This window comes from Cervus elaphus, chromosome 22, assembly GCF_910594005.1.
Source record: "Cervus elaphus chromosome 22, mCerEla1.1, whole genome shotgun sequence".
Lineage (NCBI taxonomy): Eukaryota > Metazoa > Chordata > Mammalia > Artiodactyla > Cervidae > Cervus > Cervus elaphus.
The window spans coordinates 21,536,687-21,555,164 of record NC_057836.1 but is presented as its reverse complement, the minus strand read 5'-3'; the positions used below and the strand labels follow the sequence as shown (position 1 = coordinate 21,555,164).

Sequence of the window (18,478 nt, the reverse complement as noted above, 5' to 3'; positions counted from 1 at the left end):
GAAGTTTGCTCTGCGTTCAGTTATTCTTTTGATGAATTTGTAGGAGAGAAAATGGTCTCCCCGTCCTACTCCTCCGCCATCTTGGCTCCTCCCCACAATTCTTGTTTTTAAATTTACTTGCTGAACTTTAAAAATATTTTCTAATGATAGTGAAAGGAAAAAATAATGCCTTTGTGTTGGTGTTTGCATGGGACCTTTTCTGAAGTGCAGACTGCAGGACAGGAGACCATCTTGGAATACTGAGTGCCCTGTACAATAAATGGGAAAAATATCCACATCAACCAATTTATATCCAGTTAAATTTTAGGGATAAAAAGATGATACTGAAGTTCTCAGTGAGAAAAGCAGTCATAAGCAAAGAACTGAGAATCAGAATGATAGTGGAAAAACAGTGGGAATTCAGGGATTTGTCCTGTAAAACTTCTAAGTAAATATAATTTTAACCTAGAATCTTATATCCAGTCAGATTATGAACTGAGCATGAGGCTAGAGTAAAGTCATTCCCAGACACAAAAATCTCAAAATGCTTTGCCTGTCGTGCACTCATTTGTAAGAAGTTATGGTAGGATGTATTTCACCCAACAAAGAAGAAAACCAAGAAAGAGAAAGGCTTTAACTCAGGATGTACATCATCCTACTTAAGAAGGAGAAAAGGTAATTTTCAGGACAAAAGCAAATTATCTGATAGGTTTAAAGGTGAGGAAAATTGTGTTGAGAGAGATTTTTATGGGTCTGTTGACAGTTGCAGGAAGACTTAGATGTTAAAGAAAGCCAACCAAATGAAGAAAAAGATTATTAACTCCAGGAAAACAAAAAGGTTTTCAAGGAAGGAACTGTAAGTGTAATTAACAGGTGATTTTAGTCACGGAGTAGAGTTTACCTTGGTGATTATAGGATACACTTATAAATGAAATCTTTCTCATTCTAAAAATAGTCACTACCAAAGACTGTTTTGGTCTTCCCAGGTGGCACAGTGGTAAAGAATCCGCCTGCCAACGCAGGAACCGCAGAAGCCGTGGGTTCTATCCTTGGATCAAGAAGATCCCCTGGAGGAGGAAACGGCAAGCCACTCCAGTGTTCTTGCCTGAAAAATTCCGTGGACAGCAGAGCACGGAGGGTTATAGTCCATGGGGTCACAAAGAATCAGACACGACTGAGCACACACACACACACACACACACACACACACACACCAAAGACTCTTTAGTACCTGGAGCTTGACACCTTAGTGCAGCGCTTACTGTGAGGAAGCAGACCCACCCTTGTCATTCACCCCCACCTCAGTCCAGGTTAGAAACAATTTGGGGACAGTGAAGATGTTATCAACGGCCAGGTAGGGGACTTCCCTGGTGGTCCAGTGGTTGAAAATCCACATTCCAATGCAGGGAAAGTGGGTTCAATCCCTGGTTGGGGAACTAAATCCCATATGTGGCAGGGCAACTAAGCCCATGCCACAGCCTGAGAACCTGCATGCTGCTATGAAGACCCAGTGCAACAACAACAATAACAACAACAACAACAAAAAAAAAAAAAAAAAAAAAAAGAAAGAAAAAAGAAAGAAGTCAAGTGGGAAGTACTGGAGGTATGAGATTTTTTCTTCTTTTCCCCTCTTGTGCTTCCCCTTCTGTGAAACCAAATGAGGGAGCCTCCAAGGGACTCACTTCTAAAGGATGGGTCTTCTCCACAGGGCTCCGGCGCCTGGCTTCTCCCAAAGCAACTGCTGAGAGAGAGACAGACAGACAGACAGGGCAAGAAAGAGTGACCCTGATGAAGCCACAATGTCCGTTATAGCTCAGTCTTATGAGGGACATACTGCCATTTCTGCCATATTCTATTAGTCACACAGGCTAATCCTGGTGTGATATAGTAGGGAATTACACAAGAGGGTGACTACAAAGAGGTGGGTATCTTGAATGCTGGCTATCTGCTAGTGATGACTATTTTAACTTTTTTTTAAAGCATGTCTTTTTAGATATCACATAAAAATAAAATGCATGGAAAAAAGCTAATAAGCTGGATTCTTAAAAATTAAAAACTTTTGCCCTGAAAATAGACAGTCAAGAGAGTTGGAAGAGGAGTCATAGATTAGGAGAAATATTTGCAAAACACAAGTCTGATAAAGGACCATTATCCAAAATACACAAAGAATTCTTAAAGCTCAACAATAATAAAACAACAACTTGATTAAAAATGAACCAAAGACCATAGCGTATAACTCAGCAAAGAAAACTGATGGCAACAAGCATATGACAAAATCCTCCACATCACGTGTCATCAGGAAAATGTAATTTAAAAAAGCAGTGAGATATCAGTTCAGTCGCTCAGTCGTGTCTGACTCTTTGTGACCCCATGAACAGCAGCACGCCAGGCCTCCCTATCCATCACCAGCTCCCAGAGTCCACCCAAACCCATGTCCATTGAGTCAGTGATGCCATTCAACCATCTCATCTTCTGTCGTCCCCTTCTCCTCCTGCCCTCAATCTTTCCCAGCATCAGGGTCTTTTCCAATGAGTCAGCTCTTTGCATCAGGTGGCCAAAGTATTGGAGTTTCAGCTTCAACATCAGACCTACCAATGAACACCCAGGACTGATCTTTAGGATGGACTGGTTGGATCTCCTTGCAGTCCAAGGGACTCTCAAGAGTCTTCTCCAACACCACAGTTCAAAAGCATAAATTCTTTGGCACTCAGCTTTCTTTATAGTCCAACTCTCACATCCATACATGACCACTGGAAAAACCATAGCCTTGACTAGACGGACCTTTGTTGACAAAGTAATGTCTCTGCTTTTTAATATGCTGTCTAGGTTGGACATAACTTTCCTTCCAAGGAGTAAGTGTCTTTTAATTTCATGGCTGCAGTCACCATCTGCAGTGATTTTGGAGCCCAGAAAAATAAAGTCAGCCACTATTTCCACTGTTTCCCCATATATTTGCCATGAAGTCATGGGACCAGATGCCATGATCTTAATTTTCTGAATGTTGAGCTTTAAGCCAACTTTTTCACTCTCCTCTTTCACTTTCATCAAGAGGCTCTTTAGTTCTTCACTTTATGCCATAAGGGTGATGTCATCTGCATATCTGAGGTTATTGATATTTCTCCTGGTAATCTTGATTCCAGCTTGTGCTTCTTCCAGCCCAGCATTTCTCATGACGTACTCTGCATACAAGTTAAAGAAGCAAGGTGACAATATACAGCCTTGACGTACTCCTTTTCCTATTTGGAACCAGTCTGTTGTTCCATGTCCAGTTCTAACTATTGCTTCCTGACCTGTATACAGGTTTCTCAAGAGGCAGGTCAGGTGGCCTGGTATTCCCATCTCTTTCAGAATTTTCCACAGTTTACTGTGATCCACATAGTCAAAGGCATTGGCATAGTCAATAAAGCAGAAGTAGATGTTTTTTTCTGGAACTCTCTTGCTTTTTTGATGATCCAACGGATGTGGCAATTTGATTTCTGGTTCCTCTGTCTTTCCTAAAACCAGCTTGAACATCTGGAAGTTCTCAGTTCACGTATTGCTGAAGCCTGGCTTGGAGAATTTTGACCATTACTTTACTAGCATGTGAGATGAGTGCAATTGTGTGGTAGTTTGAACATTCTTTGGCATTGTCTTTCTTTGGAATTGGAATGAAAACTGACCTTTTCCAGTCCTGTGGCCACTGCTGAGTTTTCCATATTTTCTGGCATATTGAGTTCAGCACTTTCACAGCATCATCTTTCAGGATTTGAAATAGCTCAATTGGAATTCCATCACCTCCACCAGCTTTGCTCGTAGTGATGCTCCCTAAGGCCCACTTGACTTCACATTCCAGGATGTCTGACTCTAGGTGAGCGACCACACCATTGTGATTATCTGGATCGTGAAGATCTTTTTTGTACCGTTCTGTGTATTCTTGCCACCTCTTCTTAATATTTTCTGCTTCTGTTAGGTCCCTACCATTTCTGTCCTTTATTGAGCCCATCTTTGCATGAAATATTCTCTTGGTATCTCTAATTTTCTTGAAGGGATATCTCATCTTTCCCATTCTATTGTTTTCCTCTATTTCTTTGCATTGATTACTGAGGAAGGCTTTCTTATCTCTCCTTGTTATTCTTTGGAACTCTGCATTCAAATGGGTATATCTTACCTTTTCTCCTTTGCTTTTCACTTCCCTTCTTTTCACAGCAATTTGTAAGGCCTCCTCAGACAGCCATTTTGCTTTTTCGCATTTTCTTTTCTTGGGGATGGTCTGACAGAATGTTATCCACTGGAAAAGGAAATGGCAGACCTCTTCAGTATTCTTGCCTTGAGAACCCCATGAACAGTATGAAAAGGCAAAAAGATGGGATACTGAAAGATGAACTCCCCAGGTCGGTAGGTGCCCAATATGCTATTGGAGATCAGTGGAGAAGTAACTCCAGAAAGAATGAAGGGATGGAGTCAAAGCAAAAACAACACCCAGTTGTGGATGAGACTGGTGATAGAAGCAAGCTCCAGACCTGTAAATAGCAATATTGCGTAGGAACCTGGAATGTTAGGTCCAAGAATCAAGGCAAACTGGAAGTGGCCAAACAGGAGATGGCAAGAGTGAACGTCAACATTCTAGGAATCAACGAACTAAAATGGACTAGAATGGGTGAATTTAACTCAGATGACCATTATATCTACTACTGTGGGCAGGAATCCCTTAGAAGAAATGGAGTAGCCATCATAGTCAACAAAAGAGTCTGAAATGCAGTACGTGGATGCAATCTCAAAAACAACAGAATGATCTCTGTTCATTTCCAAGGCAAACCATTCAATATCATGGTAATCCAAGTCTATGCCCCGACCAGTAATGCTGAAGAAGCTGAAGTTGAACAGTCCTATGAAGACCTACAAGACCTTATAGAACAAACGCCCCCAAAAGATGTCCTTTTCATTGTAGGGGACTGGAATGCAAAAGTAGGAATTCAAGAAACACTTGGAGTAACAGGCAAATTTGGCCTTAGAGTACAGAATGAAGCAGGGCATAGGCTAATAGAGTTCTGCCAAGAGAATGCACTGGTCATAGCAAACACCCTCTTCCAACTACACGAGAAGACTCTACACATGAACACCACCAGATGGTTGACACCAAAATCAGATTGATTATATTCTTTGCATCCAAAGATGGAGAAGCTCTACATAGTCAGCAAAAACAAAACTGGGAGCTGATGGTGGCTCAGATCATGAACTCCTTATTGCCAAATTCAGACTGAAATTGAAGAAAGTGGAGAAAATCACTAGACCATTCAGGTATGACCTAAATCAAACCCCTTATGACTGTACAGTGGAAGTGAGAAATAGATTTAAGGGACTAGATCTGATAGACAGAGTGCCTGATGAACTATGGATGGAGGTTCGAGACAGGAATCAAGACCATCCCCAAGTGAGATATCACTGCATACCTATTAGAATGGTCAAAATCCAGGACACTGACAAATCAAGGGCTGGTGAGGTGGAGCAACAGGAAATCTCTGGTTACTCCTGGTGGCAATTCAAAATGGTGCAATCATTTTGGATGACTGTCTGGCAGCTCCTTACAAAACTAAGCTCCTGCCATATGATCCAGCAGTCATATACCTCAGCATTGCCCCAAAGAGGTTGAAAGTTTGTGAACACACAAAACTTTGCGCATGGATGTTTATGGCATATTTATTCATAACTACCAAAACTTGGAAGCAACTAAGATGTTTTTTAGCAGGTGAGTGCATAAATAAACTGGTATTTTCAGATAGTGAGGTATTATTCAGTGCTGAAAAGAAACTACCTGTTAAGTCGTGAAAAAACATTGAGGAAATTTAAATGCATGTTACTAAGTGAAGTAAGTCAAAGTTCTGTATGATTGAAAAGGCTACATTCTCTATGATTCCAATTATATGACACTCTAGAGAAGGCAAAATTATGGAGACAATAAGAAGATCAGTGGTTTCCACGGATGTGAGGGTAGCGAGGGAGATGAATAGGCAGAGAATGAAGGATTTTTAGGACAGTGAAAATGCTCTATATAATATTATAAAGACAGATGTGTATGTTATTATCCACTTGTTCAAACCCACAGAATGGGCAACACCAAGAGTGAACCTGAAGGTGAAGTATGAACTTTGGATGATTAGGATGTGTCAGTATGGGATCAGTTGTATTTTTTTAAATTTAATTAATGTATTTTTAATATTGCTTATTTATTCGGCTGCATTGGGTCTTAGTTGCGGCATGTGGGATCTTCACTGTGTCATGTGGGATCTTTCCATGTGGAATACAGACTGTAGTTGTGGTATGAAGGCTTAGTAGTTGCAGAGCATGCGCTTGACCTGTGGCATGTGGAATCTTATTTCTTGGACCAAGGATTGATCTGTTTCCTCTGCATTGCAAGGTGAATTCTTAACCACTGGGCCACCAGGGAAGTACCTATTAATTGTAATAAATATACCACTCTTGTGAGTTATACTGATACTGGGAAAGCTATGCCTGTGCTGGGGCACAAGTCCATGGGAAATCTCCTTACTTTCCTCTTAATTTTGTTATAAACATAGAATTGCTCTAAAAAATTAGGTCTTTAAAAAAACCTATCAGAAGAAAAAACTTTTTTAAAGTAGGTAATGAGATGGATGGTTTTTATGTATTCAAACAAGGATTTAAAGTGGTGAAATTTGAGCAGATTTGAATAAAGTGAGAACGCATGATTGATAAAGGAACAAGCTTGGAATTTTGGATAAATGCCAGGAAGATCAGTGGGTCTAGAATGGAGCACAGAATTAGGTAGAGAAGTTAGGAAGTTCAGAGTCAGTAGGGTGCTGACCATAGTAACAAACTTGGATTTTTTTTCTGATGGGATAAAATGGTGGCAATCCATTGGAAATTTTGAAATAAAAGAGTAATGTGATCTTAAAATGACTGGTGGGCTTCCCTGGCAGCTCAGATGGTAAAGAATCTGCCTGCAATGCAGGAGACCTGGGTTTGATTCCTGGGTGGGGAAGATCCCCTGGAGAATGGAATGACTACCTACTCCTGTATTCTTGCCTGGAGAATTCCATGGACAGAAGAGTCTGGGGTGGAGAACTGACTTTTGGAGCAAGAGTGGAATGGCTATGGGAGTAAGCTAGAGACCCTGCTTGCTTAGATGGGAAAATAGCAATGAAAGTGATGGAAAATGGTTGTATTTCAGGTTTATTTTGAAGGCAGAATTTCTAAATAATAGAATTTACTATTCGATGAGATGTAATGCGATCTGTGAGGAAGAGAGGAGTCAAGAATGATTCCTAGTTAACTTCAGCAAATATGTGAATGTAGGTGCTATTTACTAAACTGGAGAAAAGCTAGGCAAGAATAAGGTTGACTATAGGAGGTAAGGAGCGGGGTAGGAGAAAACCTAGAAGAGAGCATGAAGTCACTGGTGCTGTTACAAAAGTGTTCCCTCAAGAAGGGTATGATCAATGTTGCCAAATTGCTGAGTTAGGTGAGATGAGGCCTGAGAACTGACCATTGAATTTAGTAGAATGCAGGTCACGGATAACCCTTAAAAAAAGGGGAATGATGAGTACACAAGTTTCTATCAACTGGAGTAGGAAATGGCAACCCACTCCAGTATTTTTGCCTGGGAAATCTCATGAACAGAGAACTCTGGTGGGCTATAGTCCATAGGGTTGCAGAATTGGACATAACTGAATGACTAAACAACAACAACAATGGAATGATTGGAAGAGAAAAATGGGAGGTGAGAAAGCTGGGAGCACTAACTTTAGACATATTTTTCAAGGAATTTTGCAATAAAGATGGCAGACACACAGTGTGGTAGATGGAGAGGCTAAATTAAGGGTCTAGGGAGAGGTTTGAAAAAATGGGAGATGTTACAATGGGTTTGTGCTGATTGGACTGGTCCTGTAGAAAAGTAGAAATCAAAGATACGGGGAGGGGGGGGAAAAGGGACATAATTGTGGCAGCAAAATCCTTGACTAGCCAGCATGGGTTGAAATTCAGAGTAGAAGTAAAAGGAGGAAGAAGGCTTCAACTGCAATAGGAGAGAAGCCAGCGAACAGAGCTAGAACTGACTCTGGGTTAGTCAACTTGGTGGTTGTTAAGGTGAAAGAGTTCTTTTCTGATTTTTCTTGAATTTCTCAGTAAAAGTTTTGAGGCCATCAGTAGTGGGGAGAGGGTCCATTTCCTAATACTGAACCATCCTGCAATCCTCTTTCAACATGATGTGTTATTCTTCTAACACAGTGTTGACTAGTTTAGATATTACTGAGAAGTTTTCCTAGTGAAATATTTTTGCAGGTATATGTTTTGTTTTGTGAACCTCACAAGGTGAGTTTAGAAACTTGCTAATTTATATAAGAATTATGTTTTTAAAAGTTTTCTTTTTAAATGTGGACCATTTAAAAAAATCTTTATTGAATTTGTTATACCTCCTGCATTGGAAGGTGAAGTCTCAACCACTGGACCACCAGGGAAGTCCCAGAATTATGTTTTTAATGATATAAAAAGTTTGATACTAAAAGTTGCTATGTCCATTGATGTTGGAGGTTATAGTGATAGGTTGTTGTAGCTGTTTTCTTATAATTTCCATTTCTTTCATGTTTATTTTCTATTCAACTTTTCCTAAGCTTTTTGAGTTAAATTTGGTAAATTATCTTGCAATAATGCAAGATAATTGCAATTATTATCTTGCAATAATGTCAATTTCATTGAAAATTTTATATCAAGATAGTATTTTACATAATGTTATCCTATTCCTTTTTATTTTAATTTTTAAATGCCATTTAAAAAAAGATTATTTTAGCCTTACAGGAAAGTTGCAAAATTATTATAAAGAGTTCTTGTATACTCTTCATCCAGCTTCCCCTTGTATTAGCATCTTAAATAACTAAAGACCATTTGTCAACAGTGAGAAATTAACTTCAGCTCAATGTTACTAAAGTAAAGTAACATTAGAAATTAATTTCAGCTCAATGTTACTAAAGTAAAGTACAGAAATTACTTGGATTTTTCACCAGATTTTTCCACAGATGTCCCTTTTCTGTCCCAGGACCTCCTTCAGTATTCCACGTTGCACTTAGTCATCATGGCTCCTTGGTTAGGCTCTTCCAATGTATTCCTTGGTCTCCCTTGTCTCTCATGATCTTGACATGACAGAGTACTGATCAGTTACTTTGTAGAGTGTTTCTCAATATGGGGTTCTCTGATACATGTTTATGACTGGATTGAGGTTATCCATTATTTGGAAGGTGCCATAGGCTGATGTGCTTTTCTTAGTGCATCATATCAGGGGTACATGATGTCAATATGCATTATTGGGGCTTCCCTGGTGGCTCAGTGGTAAAGAATCCACCTGCCAATGCAGGAGACTTGGGTTCAATCCCTGATCTGAGAAGATCCCACATGCCCCAGAGCAACTAAGCCCATGGTGCCACGACTATTGAGCCTGTGCTGTAGAGCTGGGGAGTCACAACTACTGAGCCTGAGTTCCCTAGAGCTCATGCTCTGGGAAACCACTGCAATGAGAAGCCTGTGCACCACAATTAGAGAGTATCCCCCGATTGCTGCAATTAGAGAAAAGCCCTTGCAGCAGTAAAGACCCAGCACAGCCAAAAATAAACAGATAAAATTACTAAAAATATGTATTATTTGTCATGTTAACCTTCATTTCTTGGCTAAGGTGATTTCTACTAGGACTCTTTACTCTTTTTCCTGTTATAAATATTCAATATTTGTAGGAGATATTTTGAGGCTATGAAGATACCCTATTTATACAATGATGGATCTTTCCTGTGGTTAAACCTTACTGCAATGTTCTAATTTACTTATTTTAAAATTCTTTTGTTTATAATTAAATATATTTTTAATTGAAGGATAATTGCTTTACAATATTGTGTCGGTTTCTGCCAAACATTAACATGAATCAGCCGTAGGTATACCCATGTCCTCTCCCTCTTGAAGCTCCCCTATCCCCACTCTATCCCATCCATCTAAGTTGTTACAGAGACCTGGTTGAGTTCCCTGAGTCATACTGCAAATTTCCATTGGCTATTTATTTCACATATGGTAATATATATGTTCCCATGTTACTCTCTTCATACATCTCAACTCTCCTTTCCCCCACCCCGGTGTGCCTCCATGTCCTAGCTATAGTAAATAGTGCTGCAATGAACATTGGGGTACATGTGTCCTTTTCAATTTTGGTTTCCTCCGGGTATATGCCTAGTAATGGGATTGTCAGGTCATATGGTGGTTTTATTCCTAGTTTTTTTGCGCTTTTTTTTTTTTGAATTCCTAGTTTTTAAAGGGATCTCAATACTCTCTCCCATAGTGGCTGTATCAATTTACATTTCCACCAACAATGCAAGAGGGTTCCCTTTTCTTCACACCCTCTCCAGTATTTATTGTTTGTAGAGTTTTGTTGATAGCCATTCCGACCAATGTGAGGTGATATTTCATTGTAGTTTTGATTTGCATTTCTCTAATAGTGAGCAATGTTGAGTATATTTTCATGTGTTTATTAGCCATCTATATGTCTTCTTTGGAGAAATGTCTGTTTAGGTCTTTTTCCACTTTTTGACTGGGTTGTTTTTTGGTATTGAATTGTTTACTTTGGAAATTAATCCTTTGTCAGTTGTTTCATTTGCTATTATTTTCTCCCATTCTGAGGGTTGCCTTTTCACCCTGTTTATGCTTTCCTTTGCTGTGCAAAAGCTATGCAAAATTAAACTTTTAAGTTTAATTAGGTCCTACTTGGTTTTTTTTTTGCTTTTATTTCCATTACTCTAGGAGGTGGGTCATAGAGGATCTTGCTGTGATTTATGTCATAGAGTGTTCTGACTATGTTTTATTCTAAGAGTTTTATAGTTTCTGGTCTTACATTTCAGTCTTTAATCCATTTTGAGCTTATCTTTATGTGTTGTGTTAGGAAGTGTTCTAATTTCATTCTTTTACATGTAGCTGCCCAGTTTCCCCAGCAGCACATATTGAAGAGATTATCTTTGCCCCATTTTATATTCTTGCCTCTGATGGACAGGGAAGCCTGGCATGCTGCAGTCCATGGGGTCGCAAAGAGTTGGACATGACTGAGAGACTGAATTGAACTTTTAAAAAAATAAGGTACCCATAAGTGTGTGGGTTTATATCTGGGATTTCTATCTTGCTCCATTGGTCTATATTTCTGTTTTTGTGCCAGTACTATACTGTCTTGATGACAGTAGCTCTGTAGTATAGTCTGAAGTCAGGGAAGGTTGATTCCTTCAGCTCCATTCTTCCTATCAAATTACCAATGGTATTTTTCACAGAACTAGAATTAAAAAATCTCACAATTCATATGGAAACACAAAAGATCCCAAATAGCCAAAACAATCTAGGTGTTTTATTCTTTTTGTTGCAATGGGATTAATTCCATAATTTCTTTTTCTGATTTTTCATTGTTAGTGTATAGGAATGCAAGTGATTTCTATGTATTTGATTTTTGTATCCTGTGACTTTGCCAAATTCACTGATTAGCTCTAGTAATTTTCTGATGGTATCTTTAGAGTTTTCTATATATAGTATCATATCATCTGCAAACAATGAGAGTTTTACTTCTTTTCCAATTTGGATTCTTTTTATTTCTTTTTCTTATCTGCCATAGCCGGGACTTCCAAAATTATGTTGAATAATAGTGGTGAGAGTGGGCACCCTTGTCTTGTTCCTTATTTCAGAGGGAATGCTTTTAGGTTTTCACCATTGAGAATAATGTTTGCTGTCAGTTTATCATATGTAGGCTTTACTAAGTTGAGGCAGATTCCTTCTAGCCCATTTTTTGAAGAGTTTTTTTTATCATGAATGGGTGCTGAATTTTGTTGAAAGCTTTTCCTGCATCTGTTGAAATTATCATATGGTTTTTACCTTTCAATTTGTTAATATGGTGTATCACATGGATTGACTTGTGTATACTGAAGAATCCTTGCATCTCTGGGACAGACCTGACTTGATCATGGTGTATAATCATCTTAATGTGTTGTTGAATTCTGTTTTATTCAAACAAGAATAAAAAAAGCTCTCTTGGCTTGTTTTATTATATTTTGCTGTGCCCTCAGCGAAAGTTCTTTTTTAAAATATTAACAAATCTCCATTTAACAGGTTTAAAAATTTCATTATGCTTTTGGTGTCATATGTAAGGAATCTTTGTCTAATATAAGGTCACAGAGATTTCTACAAGTTTATTCAAGAAGACTCATAGTTTTACGTTTTACATTTAGGTCTGTAGCCTATTTTGAGCTATTGATTGTATGAAATGTAATATATGTATCAACATTCATTTTTGATATGTGGACATCCATTTGTTTTGGAACCACTTGATGAAGAGACTGTCTTTTCTCCATGCAGTTGCCTTTGTCAAAATTTAACTAACTATATCTGTGTGGTTAGATATTCTCTGCTCCGATCACTGCCCAAGTTTAAGGTGTAGAGCATGATGATTTGACTTACATATACTGTGAAGTGATTAACACAAGAAGTTTACTTAGCATCTATCAGCTCTAAATATGGTCAAAAATAAAAAAGCAAAAGAATTTTTACCCATGTGATGAGAATTCTTAGTATTTACTCTCTTAACAACTTTCCCATTATTATATATAACATTAGTTATATTCATCATGTTCTACATTACATCTTTAGTACCTATTTAGCTGGAAGTTTGAACTTTTTGACCACATTCCTTCAATTCCCCCTCCCTCATCCTCCTATTATTTTAAAAATTTAAGAATTTATGTTATCTACCTGTTTCATCCCTGAAGTTTGCCTTGTTTTCTGTTTTTTTTCCTCCCTTGATCAGAATTATAAGAAGTTTGTCTCATTTATTGTTTTAGTCTAAGACCCAACAACTGAATCTGTTATCAATTAATTTTTTCTTTATTTTCTCATTCTAGACATTTTACTCCAAATTTAGTGGTGGAAAATTTGGAAAATATGTAGACAAAGATTCAGTAACTAACATATTTCTTATCTGGAAGAAGTTTAAGAAGATCTGCATTTCAAATCTCATGAAGTTGAGCATTAAGTGTGTTTAGTATCTAACAGAATATCAGGTGCTCACTTCGAAGAAAAGCTAAAAAAGACCTTTTTGCAGACTGGAAACACAAAAATAGCTAATAAATAGGCAAAGTGAAATTTTTTCCTTTCTTTTTAAAATTTGGAAGGTACATTGTCAGAAAACATGTAATTCAATTTTTTGACAAAGCATTCTGAACAATTTAATTTCGGGAACACTTAATTTCTTACAATTTCATGTGTACTGTTCTTCACTATTGTAACTATTAGGGAGTGGCAAAGGCAATCTCTGCTGGGTTTTTATCTGTGCTAATCATTACTCTTTGCCCTCTAAGGTAGGTATAATTATTATCCTCAGTATATGAATGAGGAAACTAGGGCCCTGAGAGTTGGAACAGTTTGCTAAAAGTCCATAGCCTTAACAAAAAGAGGTTAGACTAAACTCATGTCTAAAGGACTCCAAATTCTGTGCTTTCTACTACTCAGCAAGTCACCTCCTTTCCTGACTCACATTTTGTTATAGAAAGGTGGGAGATTTAGGGAGGAAGAAAACTGAGCAGTAAAAAAAGGGAGGAGTGGAGTATAGTGGGCTTGAGGGAGTAGGGACCTAGAACCACATTTATTTTGCTAGAACCCAGGAGCAATTATTTTGAAAAATTTAAGGATTTCCTCAGTAAGTGCCACATATTCACACTTTGCAATATTTTCTTTATTTCCCTAAAATTACTAGAATCAGTAAAAGGTGTGAAAGTAATAAAAATATTGTGTTTAGTGCTATAGAAATTGGAGAAGAGGAAAGGCACCTGGCTTATGAATAAAGATGTTGGAATAGAGGAGGCAATATCAGGTAGGAAAAAAAAAGAAAGATTTAGTCCTGTCTCCAAGTTAAGAATGAAAAAAACAAAAATGCTTTCTAGGAAGGGTCCAGGAGGAAGCCTGATGGAAGGATCAATGAGACAGGGTCTAGGATGTTTCTCTGCTAGGTTCATGATCCTCACATTTCAGACTCACAAACACCCAGAATGAGACATGACACTTAGATTAGAATGGTGATTATTTTATTGGTAAATAGACAGACTGCCTTCTTCCAATGTCATGGCTTTCTGAAGGACTGGCATCTTCATATTTATGCTCTAAAAAGCAAAAAGGAGGTTCATGGAAGGTATGCAGGTAGTTTCTAATCCCTGAAGATAACAGTGAAGGAAAGTGGCTAAGAGCCCACATTCCCCCCTCTCTTCTTCCTTCTGTTTCCTTTTTTTTTTTCCATTTATTTTTATTAGTTGGAGGCTAATTACTTTACAATATTGTAGTGGTTTTTGTCATACATTGACATGAATCAGCCATGGATTTACATGTATTCCCCATCCCGATCCCCCCTCCCACTTCCCTCTCCACCTGATCCCTCTGGGTCTTCCCAGTGTACCAGGCCTGAGCATTTGTCTCATGCATCCAACCTGGGCTGGTGATCTGTTTCACCCTAGATAATATACATTTAAAAAAAAATATACATGTTTTGATGCTGTTCTCTTGAAACATCCCACCCTTGCCTTCTCCCACAAAGTCCAAAAGTCTGTTCTGTTCATCTGTGTCTTTTTTTCTGTTTTGCATATAGGGTTATTATTACCAGCTTTCTAAATTCCATATATATGTGTTAGTATACTGTAATGGTCTTTATCTTTCTGACTTACTTCACTCTGTATAATGGGCTCCAGTTTCATCCATCTCATTAGAACTGATTTGTGGTCCATGCTCTGGGGGTGGAGGTCTCTGATTCCTCCCAGGAGGAGGTGGAGGAGAACGACCATTAGGAGGACCTCTTGGTGGGGGTGGTCTCTGCTGAGGTTGACCTTCTTGTGGGGCTAGTTCCTGTTGAGGTTGACCATCTTGTGGTGGTGGTCCCTGATTCTCCCAGGAGGAGGTGGAGGAGAGATGGAGGAGAGGTTCAGTCCCTGCTGAGGTTCACCATCTTGAGAGGCTGGTTCCTGTTGAGATTGACTTTCATGTGGGAGTTGTCCCCGTTGAGGCTGATCTTGTGTGGGCTGTCCCTGTTGAGATTGACCTGCTTGTGAGGGTTGTCTCTGTTGAGATTGACCTTCCTGTGGAGGCTGTCCCCATTGAGGCTGACCACCTTTTGGAGGTGGCCCCTGATTCCTCCTAGGAGGGGTTGGAGGAGAATGGCGATGACGAGGACTCTTGGTGGGGGTGGTCCCTGCTGAGGCTCACCATCTTGTGAAGGTGGTCCCTGCTGAGGCTCACCTTCTTGTGACTGTGGTCCCTGTTGAGGTTTATCACCTTGTGCAGGTGGTCTCTCCTGAGGTTTATCATCTTGGTTCTCACCATTAGGAGGGGGTGGGGTCTAGGTGGTGGTCCTCCATGAGGTGGTCTGGGAAAGTCCTCATTCGAGTTTGAGTTTTCCACCTGTAGGATATGGCACAAGGACAGAGAAACTAGGTGATGAAAGTCTTCCCTCTCATTTTGATCTCTCATGACTTATCAGACTGTTCCTTCCTCCAGAATCTGCCTCTCAACTGCCATCTTCCTTCCTACTCACTCCTTCTTTCTGTAGTACTCCAGTTCACCCACATACTAGTGATATTGAATCTTACTTCTTTGCTCTTGAGACAAGTATGTGCATTAAATTTTGCAAAAAAGAAGGGGCTGGATATCTTAGAATCCCCAGAGAATGCTTCCAAGGACAGAAGAAAACCAAAGGGATTATTATCCATGTCAGTTATGTTGCCAGTTATTTTTTGGGCCACTGATATAACCTGCCAACTATGATTCCAAGTCTGGCCAGTTGAGTGTATTATGTTGGACCCTCCTGCTCAAGACCAAGTGGAGCAATAAGAGAGAGAGAAAGACAACATGATGACCCACAAGGGAGTCACTGAATAACTTCTGCAAATTTTAATTAGGTATGGGGACGTAGTGGAACAGAATCACACAGAGAAAAATGAACCAGACCTAGCTTTTTGCATTTTTTCTAAACCATGTATTTAGAGAAGAACACTGAGGAAGAAGAAACAGTTGAGGAGTTGGTTCTCAGTAGGCAGGAAGAGTCAGAATTAGGACTACATTCCTATGCTGTCCTCTCTCAGCAATCATATTGGCCAGAGGGAACAGGCAGCATACTCCTGTGTCATCTGAGCTAGACTTCTTTGTTATTCAAGGTATGGCCCCACTCATGATCCCCAAATTCAAGGTTAGAAAAGGACTTCCTATATCTTTAGGGGTTCTAACACTAATCAACTCTTCACAATATAATGATGATAATAGAACACCAGAGAACTGAAAGTTGCTAATGCAAAACTGAAGGATAATGGAGGATTAATTGAGACTTACTGGATATGGGGTTGAGAGAGTCTTGATTGCTGCCTTCTAGAAAAAGAAGCAGAAGATGGAAGTGCAAAGTAAGTTCCCAATCCTTCAATGCTCACAACTATCCCACAGGTAAATGAGCACTACTAATCATACCCTGTATATTTCCTAAGTTAACTTGTCAACCACCACCTGTGATGCTGTGGCGACGGGAGGAAGACATGAACAGGTGGCAGGGTTGCTCCTGTTGAGGATCAACCACACACTCAAAAGAGAAGAGAACTTCTTGTCCTTCCTAGAATCCCTCAAACCCTAATGCTAATTTAGGTCAGTGCTGGGGTATTTCAATGTCATAATTTAGTGTCTTTCTGCCTTCTTATGAAATACTTATGAAATACTCATGAAATACTTCACTTATATTAACATGGTTGCTCAAGGTGGCAGGACCAGGAGTAAACATGTGAATATAATCTTATTCATATTGGGAATAGCACATAGAACTATTAAATGGGGTGGGGGTGGGGGTAAAATGAGAACACTGGGCCTTGGAATCTCTATATTTCTATGTAGAGAGAGAGACACACAGAGAGAGATTTGTTACCCTCTATTTCCTATTTATTGTTTACTACCCTAGTCTCTGTCTCTGAAATAGCTCTGAGTGGGCTTCATTCTCTCCATTTATCTGGCATTCCCTAGCAAGGCCACCATCCTCCACTGCCTACTTAGATTATCATAACAACTTCATGAGGGAACTTGTCTGTTCTAGTCTTGCTTTTTAAAAATTTTTTTTAGTATTGCCTTTTTGCAATACATCCTTCATGGCATAGTAAAAGAGACCTTAGTAAAAATGCAAATGCTACTATGTCATGTTAAAAATTCTGTACTGGGTTCCAGATGTACTTTAAGTAATGTGTGAGGCCTTGAGCCAAAGAAGAGGTGAAGGGCCTTATGCCTATCTTAAGCACCCTGCAGCCTGATCTTATTGCATCTTTCTGTCCCCTGTTTACCAACTTCCTCACTGCAGTGTGGGTTTCCCTTGTAGCTCAGTTGGTAAAGCGTTTGCCTGTAATGCAGGAGACCTGGGTTTGATCCCTGGGTCAGTGTGATCTCCCAAGCCCCAAGCAGAGCCTCAGCGTCCTCCTGCTTCATTCTTACCTGAAACTGGGCCTTGAACTGAGCTAAGGGCCAGCAAGGCCCCTGAGAGCAGGATCAGCAGCATGTTGGAGGAAGCTCTGGAGTTTTCAGCTCTGTGCTGGGAGGAACGAGGCAGCTTCCTTTATAAAGGGGCCCAGAACAATGTTATCTTTGAGTTCAATACTGGGCTGACCTCATCACTGGATAGATATGATTACAGTTGGGGCTTGTCCAAGCAGGATGGAATGGGGAGAATGTTATCGTGTGTCATTTCTAAAAGGTTCAATGTGTGACTTGGGCAAAACATTTGAGGGAGAATGTCCAAGCATTCAGCACAGATATTAGAACTGTTCTGTCATCGTTTGGCTTTTAGTCTTTTGGTTAGACTGTTTCTCTGTCCTTCCAATGTGTTGTGCCTGTGTGTGTGTGTTGGCAGTGTTCTTATAGCCCCAAGTGAAGCTGTCAATATCTCTGGTCACTATTATGGTTCAAACTTCATCATTCATGGTATTCGTATACCTGTGTATGTGATACATAAAACATTTTGATGATAGAGGTCATCATTGTTTATCTTTGAAATGTATGTGGAAAACCCATGTTTGGGCAAAGTTTGATGGCAGAAGTTTGACCCTCAGCCTACTCAGGCCCTTCAACATCATCCAAGTCTCTCTGGCTCTAATAGAAAAGTTTTGGTGTTGTCCAATAAGGTGATGTAAGACTTTCTATTCTTTTTTAAAAAATTTATTTATTTTGGGTTGTCTTGGGTCTTTGTTGCTGTGTGGGGTTTCTCTGGTTGCAGCAAGCTGGAGTTCTTCCTTGCAGTGCATAGACTTCTCATTGTGTGGCTTTCCTTGCTGTGAAACACAGGCCCTAGGGCCCATGAGCCTCAGTAGTTGCAGTGCACGGGCTTAGGTGCCCTGAGTATGTGGGATCTTCTCAGGGCAGGGACTGCACCTGTGTATCCTGCATTAGCTGGTGGATTCTTAACCACTGGATGACCAGGGAAGTCAAG

The 18,478-nt window shown here is 39.6% G+C and overlaps 1 long non-coding RNA gene across 1 annotated transcript; it reads right to left on the bottom strand.

Moving 5' to 3' along the window:
* Window positions 1-14,647: 14,647 nt before the first annotated feature.
* LOC122680852 lies at window positions 14,648-17,595 on the bottom strand. The gene is made up of 3 exons (XR_006336796.1): window positions 17,488-17,595; window positions 16,357-16,392; window positions 14,648-15,432 (listed from the first exon to the last, which is right to left on the bottom strand). It is a non-coding gene; the product is annotated as an uncharacterized LOC122680852 (long non-coding RNA).
* Between the last annotated feature and the right edge of the window lie 883 nt (window positions 17,596-18,478).